The sequence below is a fragment of the Epinephelus lanceolatus genome, chromosome 6 (assembly GCF_041903045.1).
Source record: "Epinephelus lanceolatus isolate andai-2023 chromosome 6, ASM4190304v1, whole genome shotgun sequence".
Lineage (NCBI taxonomy): Eukaryota > Metazoa > Chordata > Actinopteri > Perciformes > Serranidae > Epinephelus > Epinephelus lanceolatus.
The window spans coordinates 43,604,820-43,626,972 of NC_135739.1; positions in this window are offsets into that span (position 1 = coordinate 43,604,820).

Below are 22,153 nucleotides of genomic sequence, written 5' to 3' on the forward strand. Positions count from 1 at the left end.
AGTGTTAGTAAACGAATTAATATCAAATAATCATATTGATTTACTCAGTCTCACAGAAACCTGGCTGTGTCAAGATGAATATGTCAGTCTCAATGAATCCACTCCTCCCAGTCATAATAATACCCACATTCCTCAAGGCAGCGGCCGAGGAGGGGGAGTTGCAGCCATTTTTTAACTCTAGTCTGTTAATCAGCCCTAAACCTAAACTAGATTATAATTCATTTGAAAGCCTCGTTCTTAGTCTTTTACATCCGACCTGGAAAACCTCGCAGCCACTTTTATTTGTTATAGTGTACCGTGCTCCTGGCCCGTATTCTGAATTTGTATCTGAATTCTCAGAGTTTTTATCCAGTTTAGTTCTTAAATCAGATAAAGTTATTATTGTAGGCGATTTTAACATTCATGTCGACGTTGATAATGACTCCCTGGCTACCGCGTTTATCTCATTATTAGACTCCATTGGCTTCAGTCAGGGTGTACATGAACCCACTCATTGTTTTAACCATACCCTCGATCTAGTTCTGACGTATGGAATTGAAATTGATAACCTAAATGTCTTTCCACAGAATCCCTCGCTATCGGATCATTATCTGATTACTTTTGATTTCTTTTTACTCGATTACACGCCACTCAGCAACAGTTACTATACTAGATGTTTATCAGATAGTGCTGTCGCAAAATTTAAGGAAAAGATTACTCTGTCGTTAAATTCTATACCAAGTCCCTCAGTAACAGAGGTTTCCTGTACCGACTTTGATCATTTTGTCGATAGCGCCGTAGGCTCGCTGCGAACAACACTTGACTCTGTAGCTCCTCTTAAAAAGAAGTTAAAAAAGCAAAGAAAGTTCGCTCCTTGTTATAACTCTCAAACCCGTAAGTTAAAACAAATATCACGAAAATTTGAAAGGAATTGGCGATTGACCAAACTGGAAGAATCTCGTTTAATCTGGACAGACAGTCTCAAAACTTATAAGAGGGGCCTCCGCAATGCCAGAGCAAACTATTACTCAGCATTAATAGAAGAAAACAAGAACAACCCCAGGTTTCTTTTCAGCACGGTAGCCAGGCTGACTGAGAGTCAAAGCTCTATTGAGCCTTGTATTCCTTTAGCCCTTAGCAGTAATGATTTTATGAGCTTTTTTAATGACAAAATTCTAACTATTAGAGGCAAAATTCATGACCTCCTGTCCTCAGATAGTACCTATCTAACCTCAAACACAGCTGTAATACCTAATATATATTTATTTTATACAATTGACCATCAAATTCTACTGCGGAGACTGGATCACTTAATTGGCCTAAAAGGTTCTGCACTAAGCTGGTTTAAATCTTATTTATCTGATCGTTTTCAGTTTGTTGATGTTCATAATGAATCATCCTAATGTACCAAAGTTTGTTTTGGAGTTCCGCAAGGTTCTGTGCTCGGACCAATCCTATTTACTCTATATATGCTTCCTTTAGGTAACATCATTAGAAATCACTCTATAAATTTCCATTCTTATGCGGATGATACTCAGTTGTATTTATCGATGAAGCCAGAAGAAAGTAATCAATTAACTAAACTCCATAACTGCCTTAAAGACATAAAAACTTGGATGAGCACCAATTTCCTGATGTTAAATACAGACAAAACTGAAGTTATTGTTCTTGGCCCCAAACAACTCAGAGACTCTTTATCTGATGACATAGTTTCTCTAGATGGCATTGCTCTGGCCTCTACCACTACCGTAAGAAACCTCGGAGTAATATTTGATCAAGATTTGTCTTTTAATTCTCATTTAAAACAAACCTCACGGACTGCATTTTTTCATCTGCGTAATATTGCGAAAATTAGGCCTATCCTGACCCGAAAAGATGCAGAAAAATTGGTCCACACTTTTGTTACCTCTAGGTTGGATTACTGTAACTCTCTATTATCAGGTAGCTCTAGTAAGTCCTTAAAAACTCTCCAGCTAATTCAGAATGCAGCAGCACGTGTACTAACAGGAACTAAGAAACGAGATCATATTTCTCCTGTTTTAGCTTCTCTGCACTGGCTCCCTGTAAAATCCAGAATTTAATTTAAAATCCTACTGTTAACTTATAAAGCTCTAAATGGTCAAGCTCCATCATATCTTAGAGAGCTCATAGTGCCATATTATCCTACCAGAACACTTTGCTCTGAGAACGCAGGGTTACTCGTGGTCCCTAAAGTCTCCAAAAGTAGATCAGGAGCCAGAGCCTTCAGCTATCAGGCTCCTCTCCTGTGGAATCATCTTCCTGTTACGGTCCGGGAGGCAGACACCGTCTCCACATTTAAGACTAGACTTAAGACTTTCCTCTTTGATAAAGCTTATACTTAGGGCTGGCTCAGGCTTGCCCTGTACCAGCCCCTAGTTAGGCTGACTTAGGCCTAGTCTGCCGGAGGACCCCCCTATAATACACCGGGCACCTTCTCTCCTTCTCTCTCTCTCTCTCTCGTATTTTATTACTGCATCTTGCTAACTCGGCCATTCTGGATGTCACTAACTCGGCTTCTTCTCCGGAGCCTTTGTGCTCCACTGTCTCTCAGATTAACTCATATCGCAGCGGTGCCTGGACAGCGTGACGTGTGTGGTTGTGCTGCTGCCGTGGTCCTGCCAGATGCCTCCTGCTGCTGCCGCCATCATTAGTCATTAGTCATACTTCTACTGTTATTATACACATATGACTATTGTCACACATGTATACTGCCAGATATTAATACATACTTTCAACATATTGTACCACAGTAGCCAGAACTATAACTATAATATTATTACTTTCAATAATGTTGTTGTAAGCTACTGTTATTACCTGCATCTCTCTCTCTGTCTCTCTCTCTCTCTCTCTCTCTCATTGTGTCATGCGGATTACTGTTAATTTATTATGCTGATCTGTTCTGTACGACATCTATTGCACGTCTGTCCGTCCTGGAAGAGGGATCCCTCCTCAGTTGCTCTTCCTGAGGTTTCTACCGTTTTTTTCCCTGTTAAAGGGGTTTTTTTGGGGAGTTTTTCCTTATCCGCTGCGAGGGTCATAAGGACAGAGGGATGTCGTATGCTAGCTTACTTTCAGTAAGCTAATCTGCTAACGTTACTGTCCTGTTGTGCACTACAGCGCTGAAGTTAGCTTGCCGCTTGTCGCATCTGATTCAGGATGAAAGGAAAAGTTTAGGGGAACATAAATAATGATATGTAGCAGCAGATTCTCCATTTTTGCACCACTTATACTTATTAAAGTGTTAGTGTTAGACATTGAAGCAAAGGTCTTAACGCTGTCAAACACAGTTCAAGAATTTTGAAACCTTTATTTTGCTTATGAAAAAAGGGTGATTTCACTGATATTTATGAATCAAAAACCACTAACGTTGTCAAATCTAGACTAAATTACTAAGGACACTTACTGAGACTCACTAAAACACAGTTTAAAATTTGTGAAACCTTTAATCTTTTGGGGAAAACTGAAAAAAGGCAATTTCACTGCTTTTTTCCCACCCAGACCACATTAAACAGATTTGACAATGTATTCTTAAGAGATATTGTGTGATCGTATTTCAAAAGGTATAAATATGTCTAAGTATAATAAGCATAGTGTTATTTCATCTGGACCTGGTCTAATGTGGTTGATGGAGAAATATCAGTGAAATCGCCCTTTTTCTGTTTTCATAAGCAAAATAAAGGTTTCACGATTCCGAAACTGTGTTTTAAGGCTTTTGCTATGATGCGTAACACTCTTTAATAAGTGTAAGTGGTGCAAAACAGGAGACTGAACCATTAATAATGTTTCCCATAACTTTCACTTAACTGGGAATCGGAAGCTACAAATCAGAAGCTAATTTTAGTGTTGTTACTGCGCTGGCTAAACTTTCCTCCTTTGAACTTATATACACTTATTATTGCTTTGCTGCCAATTAGCAGCATATCAAACATGTTGTATGCTGCATTTAGGTTTTGTCAGTAAAATAAAATAAAAGGGAAAGTCACTCATGCTTCTGGTTTCATGGCTTATTGCTAGATGACTACTGCTGTTGCAAGCTTGTTCCACACGGTAATTGGAAATTAACTGCAACTTTTCCATTATTAATGTGCTACATATTTGTAATGGTCTGTTGACAAACTAGAAATTAGGCGCTGATTTTAGTTAGCTATACAGTATTTCTTGTATAGCCTTACGTAGACCATTAATATTGTATTTATTCACATCTAGAGTGCCAGCGATGATGGCTTTGCAGCTGTGTGGCCAACAGTTTGATGGCTTCTCACCAACTGGGAGACATCATGGCTGTCAGAAATCCAGATATGTCAGACTATATATTATGGTTAGGAGACTGAAACTAACAGTTTTTCTCTATAGGTTCAACATATGGACAAGGTGCACCAGCTTCTTTCCCCTCATCTCAACCTCAACCCTGTCATCTTCATCAGGAGTGGAAAGGAAGATGAAAAAGAAGGACAAAATGAAGCAATGCAAGAAAAACTAAGAAATAAAGAATTAAATGCTATCAGTTTACTTATTTTGAAATAAGAAGTATGTTAAGTAAAGGCTCTAAGTTAAGGATGTAATATTTTGTTTTTTTATATGATATATAATGTACAATTTACATTTAGTATTATAGCCCGCATACCTTGTACTTACCCTGTAACTAAATGTTACTACGGGGGAACTATTGGTGCTTCAGAATACAGCCCGCATACCCTGTACTTACCCTGTAACTAAATGTTACTATGGGGGAACTATTAGTGCTTTAGAATACAGCTGGCATATCCTGTACTTAGCCTGTAATTAGGGCTTTTATAGCTGTATTTACCCTGTAACTAAATGTAACAAGAGGAAAACTACCACTGCATATATCACTTGTTCTGTAAATACAGAGAACGATGTGAGATGTTTGTTTTGATTTTACTTGCCTCAAAACATGGAAGAACAAACTGTAAATTAACTGCACAGTAAGCTGTCAGTAAAGCATATCAAGCATATGTGTTGTGTTTTATCTTGATATATTTGTATTTATTTCCTGGGATGAAAGGAGAGCGAGCACAGAGCTGGAAAAAGGTGAGCTTGCATGTTGAAGAGCCGTAATGCCGGACGAACACAATTGCCAGGGAGAAGACCTTTAACATTTTAATGACTTCAAAATTGTCAGCGTGTTTACACCAAAACAAAAGTGAGTCACATCTAGGGTGGGTGAATTCTGTCTGCCGACGGCAAGCAGAGTCATGAAGTCATAAACGAGCGTCCAGTAATGTAAAGCTGGTGAGGTGAGCGACAGCTGAGACGGTCTTCAGATGCCAACAGTATCCATGACAACATACTGTCACCTGGACCTTTGTTCTGAAGTAAACGCACAGATGTACCCTGTAGTTGTATAGGCTACCTGCTGAAAATATAAAGGAACAATGTAGATTGACTGTTTGTTTGGAATTAGATCATTTTGAAATAAAATCACATCTGATTTATTACTTGCTGCAGAAGTCTTCCCTCCATCTTCCCTCCGAATTTTCAGTTTTATTGTCATACTGTACCCTGTTATAATAGAATAAGTACCCTGTAATTAAAAATACCTATTGTATAAGTTCTCTGTAAATTCCCCCCAAACGTCCCTATTATTGATCAGCAGGTCGCACATACCCTGTTATAACAGAATAGGTACCCAGTAGTTAAAAATACCTACTATATAAGTTCTCTGTAAATTCCCCCCAAACGTCCATATTATTGATCAATATCGCACATACCCTGTTATAATAGAATAGGTACCCAGTAGTTAAAAAAACCTGTAATATAAATTCTCTGTAAATTCACGAATTGTTAGCCCCTTATTCCATAACTTTAACATCTTGTTCCCCTGTACCTACATATACAGTACAGGCCAAAAGTTTGGACACACCTTCTCATTCAATGCGTTTTCTTTATTTTCATGACTATTTACATTGTAGATTCTCACTGAAGGCATCAAAACTATGAATGAACACATGTGGAGATATGTACTTAACAAAAAAAGGTGAAATAACTGAAAACATGTTTTATATTCTAGTTTCTTCAAAATAGCCACCCTTTGCTCTGATTACTGCTTTGCACACTCTTGGCATTCTCTCCATGAGCTTCAAGAGGTAGTCACCTGAAATGGTTTTCCAGCAGTCTTGAAGGAGTTCGCAGAGGTGTTTAGCACTTGTTGGCCCCTTTGCCTTCACTCTGCGGTCCAGCTCACCCCAAACCATCTCGATTCGGTTCAGGTCCGGTGACTGTGGAGGCCAGGTCATCTGCCGCAGCACTCCATCACTCTCCTTCTTGGTCAAATAGCCCTTACACAGCCTGGAGGTGTGTTTGGGGTCATTGTCCTGTTGAAAAATAAATGATCCTCCAACTAAACGCAAACCGGATGGGATGGCATGTCGCTGCGGGATGCTGTGGTAGCCATGCTGGTTCAGTGTGCCTTCAATTTTGAATAAATCCCCAACAGTGTCACCAGCAAAACACCCCCACACCATCACACCTCCTCCTCCATGCTTCACAGTGGGAACCAGGCATGTGGAATCCATCCGTTCACCTTTTCTGCGTCTCACAAAGACACGGCGGTTGGAACCAAAGATCTCAAATTTGGACTCATCAGACCAAAGCACAGATTTCCACTGGTCTAATGTCCATTCCTTGTGTTTCTTGGCCCAAACAAATCTCTTCTGCTTGTTGCCTCTCCTTAGCAGTGGTTTCCTAGCAGCTATTTGACCATGAAGGCCTGATTGGCGCAGTCTCCTCTTAACAGTTGTTCTAGAGATGGGTCTGCTGCTAGAACTCTGTGTGGCATTCATCTGGTCTCTGATCTGAGCTGCTGTTAACTTGCGATTTCTGAGGCTGGTGACTCGGATGAACTTATCCTCAGAAGCAGAGGTGACTCTTGGTCTTCCTTTCCTGGGTCGGTCCTCATGTGTGCCAGTTTCGTTGTAGCGCTTGATGGTTTTTGCGACTCCACTTGGGGACACATTTAAAGTTTTTGCAATTTTCCGGACTTACTGACCTTCATTTCTTAAAGTAATGATGGCCACTCGTTTTTCTTTAGTTAGCTGATTGGTTCTTGCCATAATATGAATTTTAACAGTTGTCCAATAGGGCTGTTGGCTGTGTATTAACCTGACTTCTGCACAACACAACTGATGGTCCCAACCCCATTGATAAAGCAAGAAATTCCACTAATTAACCCTGATAAGGCACACCTGTGAAGTGGAAACCATTTCAGGTGACTACCTCTTGAAGCTCATGGAGAGAATGCCAAGAGTGTGCAAAGCAGTAATCAGAGCAAAGGGTGGCTATTTTGAAGAAACTAGAATATAAAACATGTTTTCAGTTATTTCACCTTTTTTTGTTAAGTACATAACTCCACATGTGTTCATTCATAGTTTTGATGCCTTCAGTGAGAATCTACAATGTAAATAGTCATGAAAATAAAGAAAACGCATTGAATGAGAAGGTGTGTCCAAACTTTTGGCCTGTACTGTATGTATTGGTACATAGGCTACTACACTGGTACACTGTTAGTACAACAGATTACACCGTAACTACCCGATAGTTACGGTGTAAATTGCGGGCTGTAATCTAAAGCGTTACCCAAGTTTCTCACCAAAAGCTACATTTAACAAGATTACACTGAATACATCATGATAACCATTTTTACTGAAGAGAGCTTGGGCATCTAATAATGTAACTAAACGCAACCTCCATCAGCAGTTAGTTCCAGCCACTGCCTCGTAACAGCTTACGTTACCCAGCTCTCCTCCTGCCAAAGTCAATGCAAATTTGTTGTTCACAATGCAGCATTATCAGGGAAACAAAAGAGTGAGTTTCCTGACACGCCAGTGAGTTTACTGCATCCTTTTGTCCCAACGGTGTCCTGGAGAAGATCTCTGTTCTTTCCAACACATTTTTCATTGTCCCCAGGACAACATGATGCAATTAGTCTGGAGCCCTGCTTTAGCCTGCACAAAATTGATGTGATACAACAGAAAAACATCGGCCACCACTCTCGGTGAATGTCATCTGATTAGCCAACAGGTTGCAGTCAACAAGGTGAATCATCATAATAGGAAAAGTAATATTCTCTGTCTCTATCTATTCTCTATCTGTTTTTCTTATTAAACAGAAAAATACAACTGCACACTTTCAATACTCTTTTCTCTTAGACATTAAACTGAGATTGGCTTAACTGCCTTATTAACTTACAATTCATTCAAATTAAACAGAAACAAAATAAAACTCACCCAAACTGTCTTGGTTACTCCTGTTAATCATCCAGTTAATTAGCCTGTTGTTCCAACAATCAAAAACTCTGGTTGATTCACTGAGATACATGAAGAAAACATGTTGTTTTTCCCCATGGTTTCTCTCGGTCATTGCTGGACAGCTGTTTGCAGTCCTGTGCGCTGGATAGGCGCTGAAAAAAACCAAGAGGTTCTGTGTCACATACGCTCACCCAGCCAGTGTGGCCTGGGTGTTATTCCTCCATCACCCTGTGTCACCGTGTCTTTTAGCTCAGCTACCCGTTCCATCAATAGAGACTAGAGACTGCCCTCTGGTGGCACATACTGTTCACTACATTCAATGAGTTTAGTAGAGAGAGAACCCACTTGTATTTATGACAGTATTGAAAATCATACCTTTGTGATTTCTGAATACCCTGGTATGCCATGATACCATAATACCGCCCAAGCCTAGCCAATGGCAATGTGGGGCCAATAAATTGGTGAATCCCTACCCCTTAATCATCCACAGCTCCACCCTCTCGTTCAAACGTGGTCACTTCTGGCTCCAAAAAACTAAGATGGCAATAGCTGAAATGGCCTGAGTTGGTTCATAGACTTATGAACCAATGGGTGATGCCACGGTTGCTACATTGATTATTTCATACAGTCTATGATTCTGCCTTCTGTATTTCTGCCCTGGAGCAACAGGTATTGTACATAGAAGATATTTTGACATATCACAGTAGGAAAAGCACAATAATAAAATGAATAATAGTTGAATTCTATGTAGCTTTTTTCAGTTTTAGGGTCCTGGTATTCCGCAGCTTACTGTCAAACTGTCATAGCTTACTGAGACACTTGGATAGAACAGAGCCACCATCATTTATTTTACTAACACCTGTGCTTCTCCTACTATAAAACGTGAAAATGTCTGTTGTGATCCTCCAACATCCACAGATCTCGGGAAATAACTTGCTGAGTAAAATGCTATCATACATACAACACCACTTGGTGTACATAGTTGCTAATTAGGGGCTGGGCAGCCTAAGCTGCCAGGACCCTATTGTTTTGCTGCATGTTCTTCTTCTTCTTCTTCTTCTTCCGAGGAAATCCTACTTCCCATGCGCGAAAAATCACCAAACTTTGCACAAAGGTCCAGTCCCATGCCAGACTGCTTCAGCTGCAAAAATAGGCCAATAGTCCTGATGGTGGCACTACAGCAAGCCTCTAAACCAACCTCAACCATACATGCTACAGATTTGCAACTTTCACCAAAATGTAGCTCCAATACTGAAGAAACTTTTGTACTTTTAAACCTATTGCAAATTATGAAGTCCATCACTCTGTTTTTTTTCAAAAACTGTAAAACTTATTAAACCTATCTCCTCCCACAATTTTTGCTCAATTCACACCAAACTTGCTACAGAGCATCTTCAGACGATCCACACAGATTTTTGATTTATCGAAAATTGAGCCTACAGTGCATCAAAATGTTTGTTTAATGGTATTGTAAACATATACTTGCAAATTCTTGCTAAATAAATCTTCAATGTTTATTTAAAAAAATGACAAAATTTTGGAGTCATGGTAGATGATGTTTGGAAAATATCAGAATTTTATCTCAAAAACTGAACTTTTCACAGCATTTTGAATTTCGCTCTCATGCGAACAATTGGAATCAATGCAAAAATGGCATTTTTAAACATCAGTTTTTCACTTATGGAGCCAATAAATCATTGTTAAAAACAAACACCAACATCTCCATGCTGTATAGATGCAATTTGTGTATTATCAGATTTTTGTCTTAATAACTGAATTTTTGACAGCCATTTGAAATCTGTCTTTACACACTAACAGCTGCTGTCTTGCACACAAGTGACTGGCTTAGTCAATTTGTGAAGCTACATGTGACATTTCTGTTTGCCAATTAGCTCAGTGAGATAGAGCATTGTTCTTGGTGTTGAAGATTGTGAGTTAAAGCCTCAGCCCGTGCAACATTTACATATGAGAAAACTACCCAAACTTTTCATAAAGGTTCAGTCCCATGCCAGATGTCCTCAACTGGAAACACAAGACAATAGTCCTGATGGTGGCGCTACAGCAAGCCTCTAAATTTCAAAACTTTGAAAATTCATAACAAATCAACCATATGTGCTACAGATTTGGAACTTTCACTTTGAAATTTGATTTTCCATGGCATGGATGGCTACTGTCTGGCACCCTGATGCTTGGCTTAGTCAGTTTGTGAAGCCACACATGAACTGTCACTTGCCAGTTAGCTCAGTGAGATAGAAGACGGACCTCACTCTCAGAAGTTGTGAGTTCAAGCCTCAGCTAAGGTAGAATTCTAATGTGAAAGTCCTATGTTCAGGCATCATGCTATGTGGATTAGAGACTACCAAGGTTAAAATAATTATGACCCAGGCAGTTTTGCGGAGAGACAAATACTCTTTATCAACACTTTCCCCTGTTATCCCTTGTCTCTTTTCCCTGTTTATTTGGCTTAGCTATCAGTCAATATGCAGAATCTATCCAATAGCTACTTTTACATTTTAAAAAATGTTTTCATCTTTGTCACCATGGATAATGTTTAGCTTTAAGCTAGATCAGGCCAGTTTGTTCATAATTTCTAGCAGTAAATGTTATTCTTACTTTCTTGTTCTTGAGTTTTTTCTTTCCTTTGTATATTATGAGTCTGATCACTTCAGACACTCATCCACAATTTGAAGGGCATGCCATAATTATATGATGTGACTTCTATGTTGTGATATGCTTTGTTTCAGTGTGTGTGTTCCTCAGAATTGCCTAATTTTGCCTAAAACTGCCCAGCCCCGACCATTGCTGCGCAGCAGCTATAATTCCTCAATGCATTCTCATTATGAGGAATGATGGGGGTTAGTTATGCTGCTTGTAATTGTGTTAACTAGCTAAATTCAAATGTGAAGTTCCAAGCAGTTTTTTGTGACATTTGCACACAAAAAAATTGTTAATTCTTTTATCAGTGGTCTTTTTCCATATGCATCAACAGCCATTCTCTCACCCGTATTAATGTGTCAGTGTGGTTTGTTTTGTTAGCGAAGCTGTGAGCCTTCTGTTCAGCTTAGTGGGCAGCCTTTCAAAAGCTCAGCGTAAAGGCATACAAGCCAGAATCAGCAAACATACAGTAACAGTAGGAGCTGAGAAACATCAAAAAGTAGTAAACTGGTGGAAAACTGTCACACAGCAGAACATGACAGATGGACGGAGGGTGGAAGACAGCAAGCAAGTTTGATGTTATGTATGGACCAATGTAATATCTCTGATGACTCCACTTTGTGTTGAAACTGTATTTGTGGGACGTGTGTTGTATCTGATGTTTTGTTTTTTTTATTCACTTTGTACCGTGAGAATCAGTGTATAAAATTATGAATATACAGTTGCAAACAGAATAAGGAATGTGAATTGAATTTAAAATTGAAGCACTCCTTAATCCAAAGTATAAGTTGCCCCATACTGCTCTTACTGAATTTACAGATGAGCCTTGTAACTAAGAGCTAGAAACTTTTCTGTTCAATTTACCAAATTCAGTGTGAAAGAAAGAAAAATCAGAGCAGAAATTGATGAGGCAGGTAAGTCTCTCTTCATCCATCTTGCCAGTACATTTATCAGACATTATGAGGTGGTGTCATCCAGCTGCTTCGCCAACATACTGGCTTGGTGCTGCTGGCGCTTCATTAGGCATCATCTGTGTGTGTTTGCACTAATTATTGAGGCCTTTAAAACCTAGCCAGCTCTGTTGGCCTTCCTCCGAAACTGCTGTCAAATGGTATGAAATGGATTCATCACTTACCACCAAAGGAAATGGTTGCTGTCATGAACAAAGAAACAGCTTTTTTCTTTTGGCTTTGTAATCTGAAACACCCGCCACCATGTCTGCTCCGCATAACTCCCTGACCAGGTACTGCCAACTCTCCTCCAATGAGACTAGCTCTTGGCTGCTTAAAAACTTGCGAAAAGCTGCCAGTTGACATTATCTGCTAATTTGCATATAATACTATCTGTCTCTCTGCTAAGAATAGATGTATGGAGATCAGCTGTGTATAGGAAAGCACTGTGATGACACCTCTATGGATTTGTCAAGCAAGTAGTTCATGTTTATGTCCATCAGTATCAGTTGTGCCAATTTGTCACCGAATGCTGATGGAGTCAACATATTAACAATGCTCCCTGTTGTTGTCTGTCAAAACTCAGTATTCACAATGTCTGAAATCTGCTAAATGTGGCAACACAGTCATGAAGTTGGCAGCAGCAGTTTGTGAGAATAACTGGTCTGAAGACTCCAGTCTGTGAGGCTGTAATACTCTTTGTTTTAAAAAAAAAACAAACAAAAAAAACAAACAAAAAAAACAAAGTTGTTAAATGTATAAAAGTTGAGGTCCAAAGTTTGTTTTTGAGCCATTCATGTCATAGTGAAATGATGTAAAAAGTGAAACTCTGCAGAGGTAGGTGTCACAGTTAAAGTCTTTGGTACACTTTATTTTATTCATAGAACAGTGTCTGATACCAGAGGGTTTGCTAATTAGTGGCCATTACTTAGACCAGTGAAAGCAGTAAAACAGTGATGGAGGCTGAACTGTGGCCATGACATTACGTTGCATCTGTCCGGTGTGCATAAATATTAGTGATGGCCGAATGAAGCCTCATGAATTATTTTCTGAGCCCACTAGATGGCGCTTTCTGTTCAACAAAAGGTTTAAAACACTCTGAATTGCAATTCTTTGAGCCTCTCTCTTTAAAACAAGAGTGCCATCTAGTGGGCTCAGAAAATAAAGAAAATGCTTCATGAGGCTTCATGAGGTCATCACTAATAAATATAGACAGTGCAGGCTCGTGCGTTAGGGGGGCCCATAGAGACAGTGGGCCCTCCAACAATGTGATGGGTGCAGAATAGGCCCTTATGAGTGATTGCCACATTGGAAATACAGTGGCATGCAAAAGTTTGTGCACCCTTGGTCAAGATTTAATTTTTTTTTGTGAGAAGTTAATAAAGTAGAAGATGACGTGATTTCCAAAAGACAAAAGTCAAAGATGACACATTTTTTTCAATATTTTAAGCAAGATTACTTTTTAATTTCAATCTTTTATAGTTTCAAAATAACAAAAAAGGAAAAGAAGCAAAAGCAAAAGTTTGGGCACCCTGCATGGTCAGTGCTTAGTAGCGCCCCCTTTGGCAAATATCACAGCTTCTGAATGCTTTTTGTGATCACCTAAGAGTCTTCCAATTCTTGTCTGGAGGATTTTTACCCATTCTCCCTGCAAAAGGCTTCTAGTTCTGTAGTTCTGTGAGATTCTTGGTTTGTCTTGCATGCACTGCTCTTTTGAGGTTTATCCACAGATTTTTATTGATGTTTAGGTCAGGGGACTGTAAGGGCCATGACAAAACCTTCAGCTCGCGCCTCTTCAGGTGGTCCATTGGTGTGTTTAGGATCATTGTTCTGTTGTAGAAGCTATGCTCTCTTTAACTTCAGCTGTTTATACAGATGGTGTGATGTTTACTTTCAGAATTTGCTGTAATTTTAAGTGAATCCATTCTTCCCTCTACCCATGAAATGTTCCCTATACCACTAGCTGCAACACAAGCCCAAAGCATAATCGATCCACCATGGTGTTTAACAGTTGGACAGGTGTTCCTTTTATGAAATTCTAGACCTGTTTTTCTAACAAACCTTTGCTAATTGCTTCTATTTTTTTAAATTAAAGTCTGCACCGTTCCGCCCTATTCAACCTGAGCTAGATCTTATTAGAGGCCAATTAGGTATAAATTACAGCAAAACCCTACTCTAAATTAAAGTCTGCACCGTTCCGCCCTATTCAACCTGAACTAGATCTTATTAGAGGCCAATTAGGTATAAATTACAGCAAAACCGTTCTCTAAATGAAAGTCTGCACCGTTCTGCCTTATTCAACATGAACTAGATCTTATTAGAGGCCAATTAGGTATAAATTACAGCAAAACCGTACTCTAAATTAAAGTCTGCACCGTTCCGCCTTATTCAACCTGAACTTAAATCACAGGACTGAACATTACATATACAATAAAGCTCTGTATCAAATCAGACAGAGCTTTATTGTATATGTAATGTTCAGTCCTGTGATTTAAGTTCAGGTTGAATAAGGCGGAACGGTGCAGACTTTAATTTAGAGTAGGGTTTTGCTGTAATTTATACCTAATTGGCCTCTAATAAGATCTAGTTCAGGTTGAATAAGGCTATAATTAGGATATAATTGTTTTTCTTTAGTGTCTAAATTGCGAACATATTTCTTCCTAATTTGGTACAAACTACGGATTGTTACGTCTTATTAGAGCAACGTTGTCTATTTTACTGTCTAAAAAAAATTATATTAGGTGTAGTTTTTTCTAATTTGATACAAAATATGGCTTATTACGTCTAATTAGCGTCTAATTAGCATACTGTAAAATAAAGTGCTACCCCTTGTTTTACAAAGTGGAGATGGTGGTATGATATAGTGTGGTGGCTACAACAATGATATCTATACCTACAATGCTATTTGTGAATATAAACAATAAGGTAGTAAGTTCTTGCCCATGGAAATTGTCCTTGATGCGTGCTATGCATGTTTGACAGGCAGCTAAACGCTTCACTTCAATCAAGACTCTGCATGTAGTTTGACAGGTTTATTGACAAAGCAAAGTGTGAAACTAAAGAGAAAAACAGACAAACAATAATCAAATCATGAATATCATTTGTCCATAAATGTATAAAGCATGAATAAACAACACCATGTGTAGCATGGATGCACTATATTAGCTGAAAATAGCATAGCTAATGACAACAATATGCTAGAAAAAAAGGTAAATGATGTGAGCTACTAAAGAGCATAGAGAGTAAGTAAACATATCAATAATACATACCGACGATGCAACCTCAAACAAGATGTATGCCGAAGCGGCCGATAAACACCGTGAACTGCCAAAACATCTCGACTACGTGACCTAGGGGGTATTCCATCAAGCAGGCTAAAGGCAAATCCAGGCTTAAATGGCCAAGTCTGGCTAATGTGAGCCAGAGTTCTGTTCCATCAAAGTGGCTAAGATTAGCCTCACATCGGTAACCATGGAAACCATGGTTCTGGCTAAGCCTGAGACATCGAGCTAAACTCCAGTTTCCGTTCCATCAAACTGAGCCACAACTCCGTTCCATCAAGGTGGTTAACCTGAATCCCAGCCTAGTAACCATGGCAATTTATGCTGCTGGGCAATCCTGGTCTGTAGCGGGATTAAGGTGAGGATTATCTCCATCTATGATCAAAAAATGTTCAATAGACAAGAACAAACACCTAAAAGACAGTTCTGCCAGTGCTTTACACACTCACAACTGTCATGTAATGATAAAATAATATGTAGATCATAAAATATATAACATAATTAATAAAAAATTTAACTATTAAAAGACTAATTAAAATGTAATAAAAATAAGATAATTTAAAAAAACCCACTTACAACAGTAATGCCAAAATCAATTTAATAAAAACAAAACTATAATAAAATGAAACTGAGGCATTAAAAAAAAAGATTGTACATGAATATGTGATTGCCCTCCCATCCCCACCCCACTCTGTTTCCAATTGGCTAGCAAATTCACAGCCAATTAAGGTCAACTGACAACGGCCAGAGAAGGAGAGGGACACACCCAGAGAGACACAGAGACAGAGCAAGAGAGAGTAAATTAGGAAATAATGGCATGCCCCTTCATCGAAGATCCTATGGATGAGGAGGCCCACATTGTTCAGAGAGCCTTCCAACCAGGGGCGACAATATCATTTCATAGTTGGGGGGGACAATAAACAGTAAAATTTTAGAGAATAATTCCAGGGGGGACAAGGAAAAAAAGTTGTAACCTGTCTTTTATACAACATCTTTTACCGCAATTTGACGCTTTAATCTTTTCTCTATCTCTCCAACAGGCAGGCATAGGACCCTTGTTAGCACTGGCTGAGTCCACCTGCACATGTCCAGATTTAAAACAAAATGATTGAAATCAAATTAACATGCACACATCGACAACAGTCAGGTGCGCCGTGCTGTCCAAGGTGCTGAGTGTGTCTGGAGCACAGCAGGTCTCTGTCTCCCCGTGCGCAGTAGTGTGAATATTTATGCTATTGAGTAAACAGAGAAAACATGTCTCTCATTGTTTAATAGCAGCAAAACAATAAGGCTTCATTCATCAAAGACCGAAACTCGATCTCTCTCCTTCTCTCCCTCTTTTTCATCTGGCTCAGGTGTGTGGAATGGATCCTTCATCTCTGGCTGGCTGCAGGAGCAAACTGTTTTGTTTTTTTGTCGGTTTTTACCGGCAGTGAGATAAACATTTCCTGCAATTAAACTGGTGAACTGGTTTATAAACAGTGTGCTGTGAGGTCTGCCGCTGCGCACCTCAAAACCGTGCGTAATAATCGCGTGTAATGGCCGCTCCTCGTCAGTTAAACTGCACGTCTGTCACTGACAGGTGGAGAGCCTACAGATAATAACTACGAGCTGCTCCGCCACTGACTGCTCTTGTCCTGCCCTCTCCCTCTTCTTTCTCTCATGTCCTCTCTGACTATCACTAAACTCTGGCTTTTGAACAATGCAGGAGAAATGTTGCAGACAGTTTATATTATCAGCCTGGGCCTGGGGCTTGTTGTAACAGTAAATGGGATGCGTTGTAACTTGTGTAAGTTAAACTGTACCTGCGAGTGTAGATCTTACCCCGCGCAATGTGGGCAGCCGGGTCCAGCCACACGCTGCAACTGCTGCCAAGTACTAACAGTTGCTAGCCCTGCCCGTTGGAAAGAGTGTGGGATATACCACTACTAGGAATCCCCCCTGTCCCCCCCGGGATTTCCGCCCCTGCTTCCAACCACCACCAGCCCCAAGGGTCTTCCAGGACAGGACCAACCAATTGATACAGACAGACTCCTATCTGTGGGAGAGGTACCAGTTCAGCAGGCAAAGCATAGTGTATCTATGCAGTTTGCTGGAACCACACGCAGCCAGTCTCTAACCACTGTGCAGTCAGTCTGTGTTGCACTGAGGTTCTTTGCTAGTGGTACATTTCTGTATAGTGTTGGTGATGCTGAGAGGCTAAGTAAGGCAACTGTTTGCAGAGAGGTAAAAAAGGTGTATTTTCTATCCATTTTGATTATTTCTAGCATCACCATACATCATACATAGGGCTTGATTTGTTCACATTAACATATGGTTATCTTTTATATTTATGAATTAACCATGACACAAAGCAACCACATTAAAATGGGACACACACCATTGTGGTTTGTCTGTTCCTCATCCTATAGCACATTCCATACATTTAAGGGGATTTTCCTTATGTTGATATAATCAGGGATAGAGCTTACAATTGACTCCCAAATGATGAGAAATAGATAACTGATTCACTATCACCTGCATTCACTTAATAGTTTTCCTCATCTCCACTGAATTGATGGATTTGCTAAATGGAATTTTCTACAATCAATAGATAAATGTCATGTGATTATTTCCTATAAACTGATCATTTCGGAAATGTCATAATCTACATGCAATTATGTGATAAATGCGATGACTGACATAAAATAGTTTGATTAAATGCATCATCTGAAATGTACATAGGAATCAGTAGATAAATGTGATAAATAGTCTATCACTAATATTAATTTACACATGTGGTGAATTTCATAAGGCATACTTGAATTGTCAGATTTAATAGGTGTTCTTATCTACATATATTTTGTCCCTTTGATGCGGGATTTATATAAAATGATATTATGCTGAAATGCTGAATTTTTTTGTCACTTACACATTTAGCCTGTCGACAATATTCTGTCACGCCACCTCCCTTGCTTTATTAATTGCTCTGCCGTAGAAAAAGCCTCCACTAACTCCTTTCCTTTGCTTTTTGACATTTTGCAACATTTTCGGCACTCGACTAGTTTGGGCTTTTTATTTTCCCTGGGCATGTGCATGAGTTGAGGCTTAATAGGTGAGGCTTGAATTAGCGTCAGTTGGAGCCAGCTGATTTCACTTGATGGAATGGGTTGGCGCTAGATTGGGAGTTGGCGTTTAGTCAAACTTCAAGATTACACCTTAGTCTGGATATTCTTAGCTACGTTGATGGAATACCCCCTAGTTCTCACTTCCTTAATAAAGTTTTCAATTCAAAATAAACAAAACATAGACTGCTGAACTAAAATCGACCAGTAGGTGGCAGTATTGCGCTTTTAACTTTCTCTTCTCTGTAAAATACAATGAAATGAATGAAAGTAGATACATGAAATGATTTTTAAACTTAACACATTGATTATAATGAACTAAAACAGAACACATCCTTTTCAGTAGAAAGTATACAATTGTGGAATGCATTATGATATGAAATTAAAAAACTGACAGAACTAAAGGTTTTTAACACAAATATAAAGCAATGGCTATAACAAAAGCAAGCCTGTGAACACTGATTGTGCAGGCCACAATCTTTGATCACACATATAAACACATGCATGGACGTACATGTTTGACCATGTACACATACAGACACAAACACACACAGACCTCATGCTTAAATTACATACTCATTGTTAATTGTTTTTTGTCTTTGTCAGATGCAGTAGCTCAGTTCATAGGGACTTGGCTTGGGAGCCAGAGGGTCACCTCCAAAATATTAGGGATGTCCCGATCCCATATTCGGATCGGTATCAGCCGCCGATATTAGCAAAAAACGGGCATCGGCATCGGATCGGACTGCATGGAAAAATGCAGATCCATGAACTCTGATCCAGTTTTTCACGGCATCCGGGCCAGGTTTTCCAGCCAGCCCAGCGCTCCACGATTCAAGCAGTCTATTCCAGTGATCCGCTCCAGCTCTTACTATCAATCCACCAGGCCAGCATGCAGACGGCAGATACACAGAGGGTAGGAAGAGTAGCGGTCAATTTAGTTAACTGACTATTTGTTTTCTGCTCTGGTTTTTTGAGAGTGATATTTTTATTTAGTTTACACTCTTACTGTTTAAGTAAAGAGCACTGATGGCATTGTTTTGGGCACAATTAGTGAAATTGGAGCCATGGATGGACTACAAAAACACTACTAAAATAACTGAAAAGGAAAGGCTGCATTGTTTGTTAAATGCCAACAATGTCTTGTGGTGTTAATCTTTTTTTTATTTATTAGGGGGCCAAAGCACAAGTGTGTGGAGTCTTACTGCTATTTTAATTTCAATGTTAGACATTTTAAAGATTTCTTGTATTGATTCATTTTCTATTTATTAAGGGGCCAAAGCAGCCAAAGCAAACCAGCTATATTTTTTATTTAATGTTAATGTTCAAGTTTAAAGTTTGTTTATTTAACCCTGTTAACAATAAACAGGTCAGTTTCTCATACCAACTGTTGTGGATCATTCTAACTAACCTGATTAAGCAGTTGTTCTTTGCTTGATCAACGCTTTTCTAACATGACTGACAACAAAATAAGTGAATATGTATAATACGTGCTTGGATCGGATCGGTATCGGCCAAAACTCAAGGCTGTAATATCGGTATCGGATTGGAAGTGAAAAAGCTGGATCGGGACATCCCTACAAAATATGGAGTGTGGACTGGTAGCTGGAGAGGTGCCAGTTCACCTCCTGGGCACTGCTGAGGTGCCCCTGAGCAAGGCACCGAACCCCCCAACCGCTTGGAGCGCCTGTCATGGGCAGCCCACTCTGACATCTCTCCACTTAGTGCATGTATAGGTCCAGTTTGTGCATGTGTGTGTTGGGACCTGTGTGTAATTGACAAACAGAGTGAAAAATTTAATTTCCCCTCAGGGGGATTAAAAGGATAGTGCACCCAAAAATGAAAATTCAGCCATTATCTACTCACCCATATGCTGACGGAGGCCCTCGTGAAGTTTTAGAGTCCTCACATCCCTTGCGGAGATCGGCGGGGGGAGCGGCTAGCACACCTAATGGCTGACGGCGCCCCAGACTAACGTCCAAAAACACAAAATTGAAACCACAAATTATCTCCAACATGCTCATCCGTAGTGATCCAAGTGTGCTGCAGCCCCGACATAAAAAGTTGTTTTGAAAAATTTCATTTGAACTCTGTTTTTAGCCTCACTGTAGCCTGTAGCTCTGACTGCTTCTCTGTGCTCCGCGCTCACGTGTGCGCACTCAGGGTGATCGGTGATGCACGGTCTCTGAAGAGCAGCAGTCAGTACTGATGTCCAGTTTCTCAAGTGCAGGCATCGCCAATTTCCAGTCTGAGCAGCAAAGACTTTCCTCATCCGTTGGCATTGCTTTGCATTTAAAACAACTACACCACCAGGTTTCCAGTGCTCGATTCCAGTATTCTGCGGCTGGCTGAGGGTTAGGCTCATGAGCTGCGGCGGCTGCTTCGTCCAGTAGCCTGAGTTCCGTTCCGCGTCAAACAAATACGGCTCAAAAAAGAAATGCTGTTCCTCCTCAGTTTCAAAGTCTTCAGACATGTTGGGCTGTCCTTTGCTAAAAGACCGTAGTGCAAATTATCTTTTAGCTACTGTGGTTACTGTTGTCTCTCCCTGCGGTGCACGTGTCACATGATGTAAACACGGGTAAGCAAAGCTCATGCTTTCGCTGGTCTCGTGCAAGCGCGCGCACATGAGCGCAGAGCACAGAGAAGCAGTCAGAGCTATAGGCTTCAGTGAGGTTAAAAACAGAGTTCATATGCCGTTTTTCGAAACAACTTTTTATGTCGGGGCTTCAGGACACTTGGATCACTACGGATGAGCATGTTGGAGATATTTTGTGGATTCAATTTTGTGTTCTTGGACGTTAGTCTGGGGCGGCATCTGCCATTAGGTGTGCTAGCCGCTCCCCCCGCCGATCTCCACAAGGGATGTGAGGACTCTAAAACTTCACCAGGGCCTCCATTGGCATATGGGTGAGTAGATAATGGCTGAATTTTCATTTTTGGGTGCACTATCCCTTTAATAAAGAATATAAAAATTTTTTAAAAAACTGTAGTCTCCTCTTTGACTTAGTCTTTGCCTGTATCTTACTGTATGTTTTGTTGTACTGTTGTATTCAATTACTCCATGCTCAGTTATCTTACTCTTACTGTTTTAACTCTAAAAGCCTAACCAGGGAGAGGGGTCGCGAATTAGCCATGGCTGGAAACCTGTATGCATAGCATCTACTTTGTATTTTACATGAAGCAATGTTCTTATACCCATTAAAGGGTTTTTTGGGGGGGTTTTCCTTATCCGCTGTGAGGGTCCAAAGGACAGAGGGATGTCGTATGCTATAAAGCCCTGTGAGGCAAATTGTGATTTGTGATATTGGGCTTTATAAATAAAATTGAATTGAAATGAAATTAATGTCTTATGTATTTGTCCTTTTCAAATAAACAATTAAATAAATAAATACATCTTTTCAGTGGTTACGTCTCCAGTCTAACATCTCTGAGCACACAGCTTGGTAGGTGTGTTGTTTGTTTATATGATGTAACAGATTCATATTGACCTGATTCAGTGTGGACAGAGAGTGTCCAGTGTAACATGATGCAACGCAATAGTATGACGCTTACTTGCTGTTAGGACCAGAGTTGGGTAAGGGTTACTTTAAAAGTAATCAAATGACTTTACTGCATTACTTTTTTGAAAAGTATTCAGTTACTTTACAAAATTACTTCCTAAGTAACTCAAGTACTTTTAAAGTACTTTTGAGTATTCTACTATTTCCTATTGGGCAATGGACCACAGGTCGCTAAGCCTACATTTTTTTGTTTCCAAAATTAAAGTTATGGACCACTTGCCCTTCACTGAGATCCAATTCTCCCATCACAGCCGTCACTTTGACCAGTAGAAACACAGAACGATCTGCCGCCGTAGACAACTGTATGACAACAACACCCCAGCGTTTTTAATATTT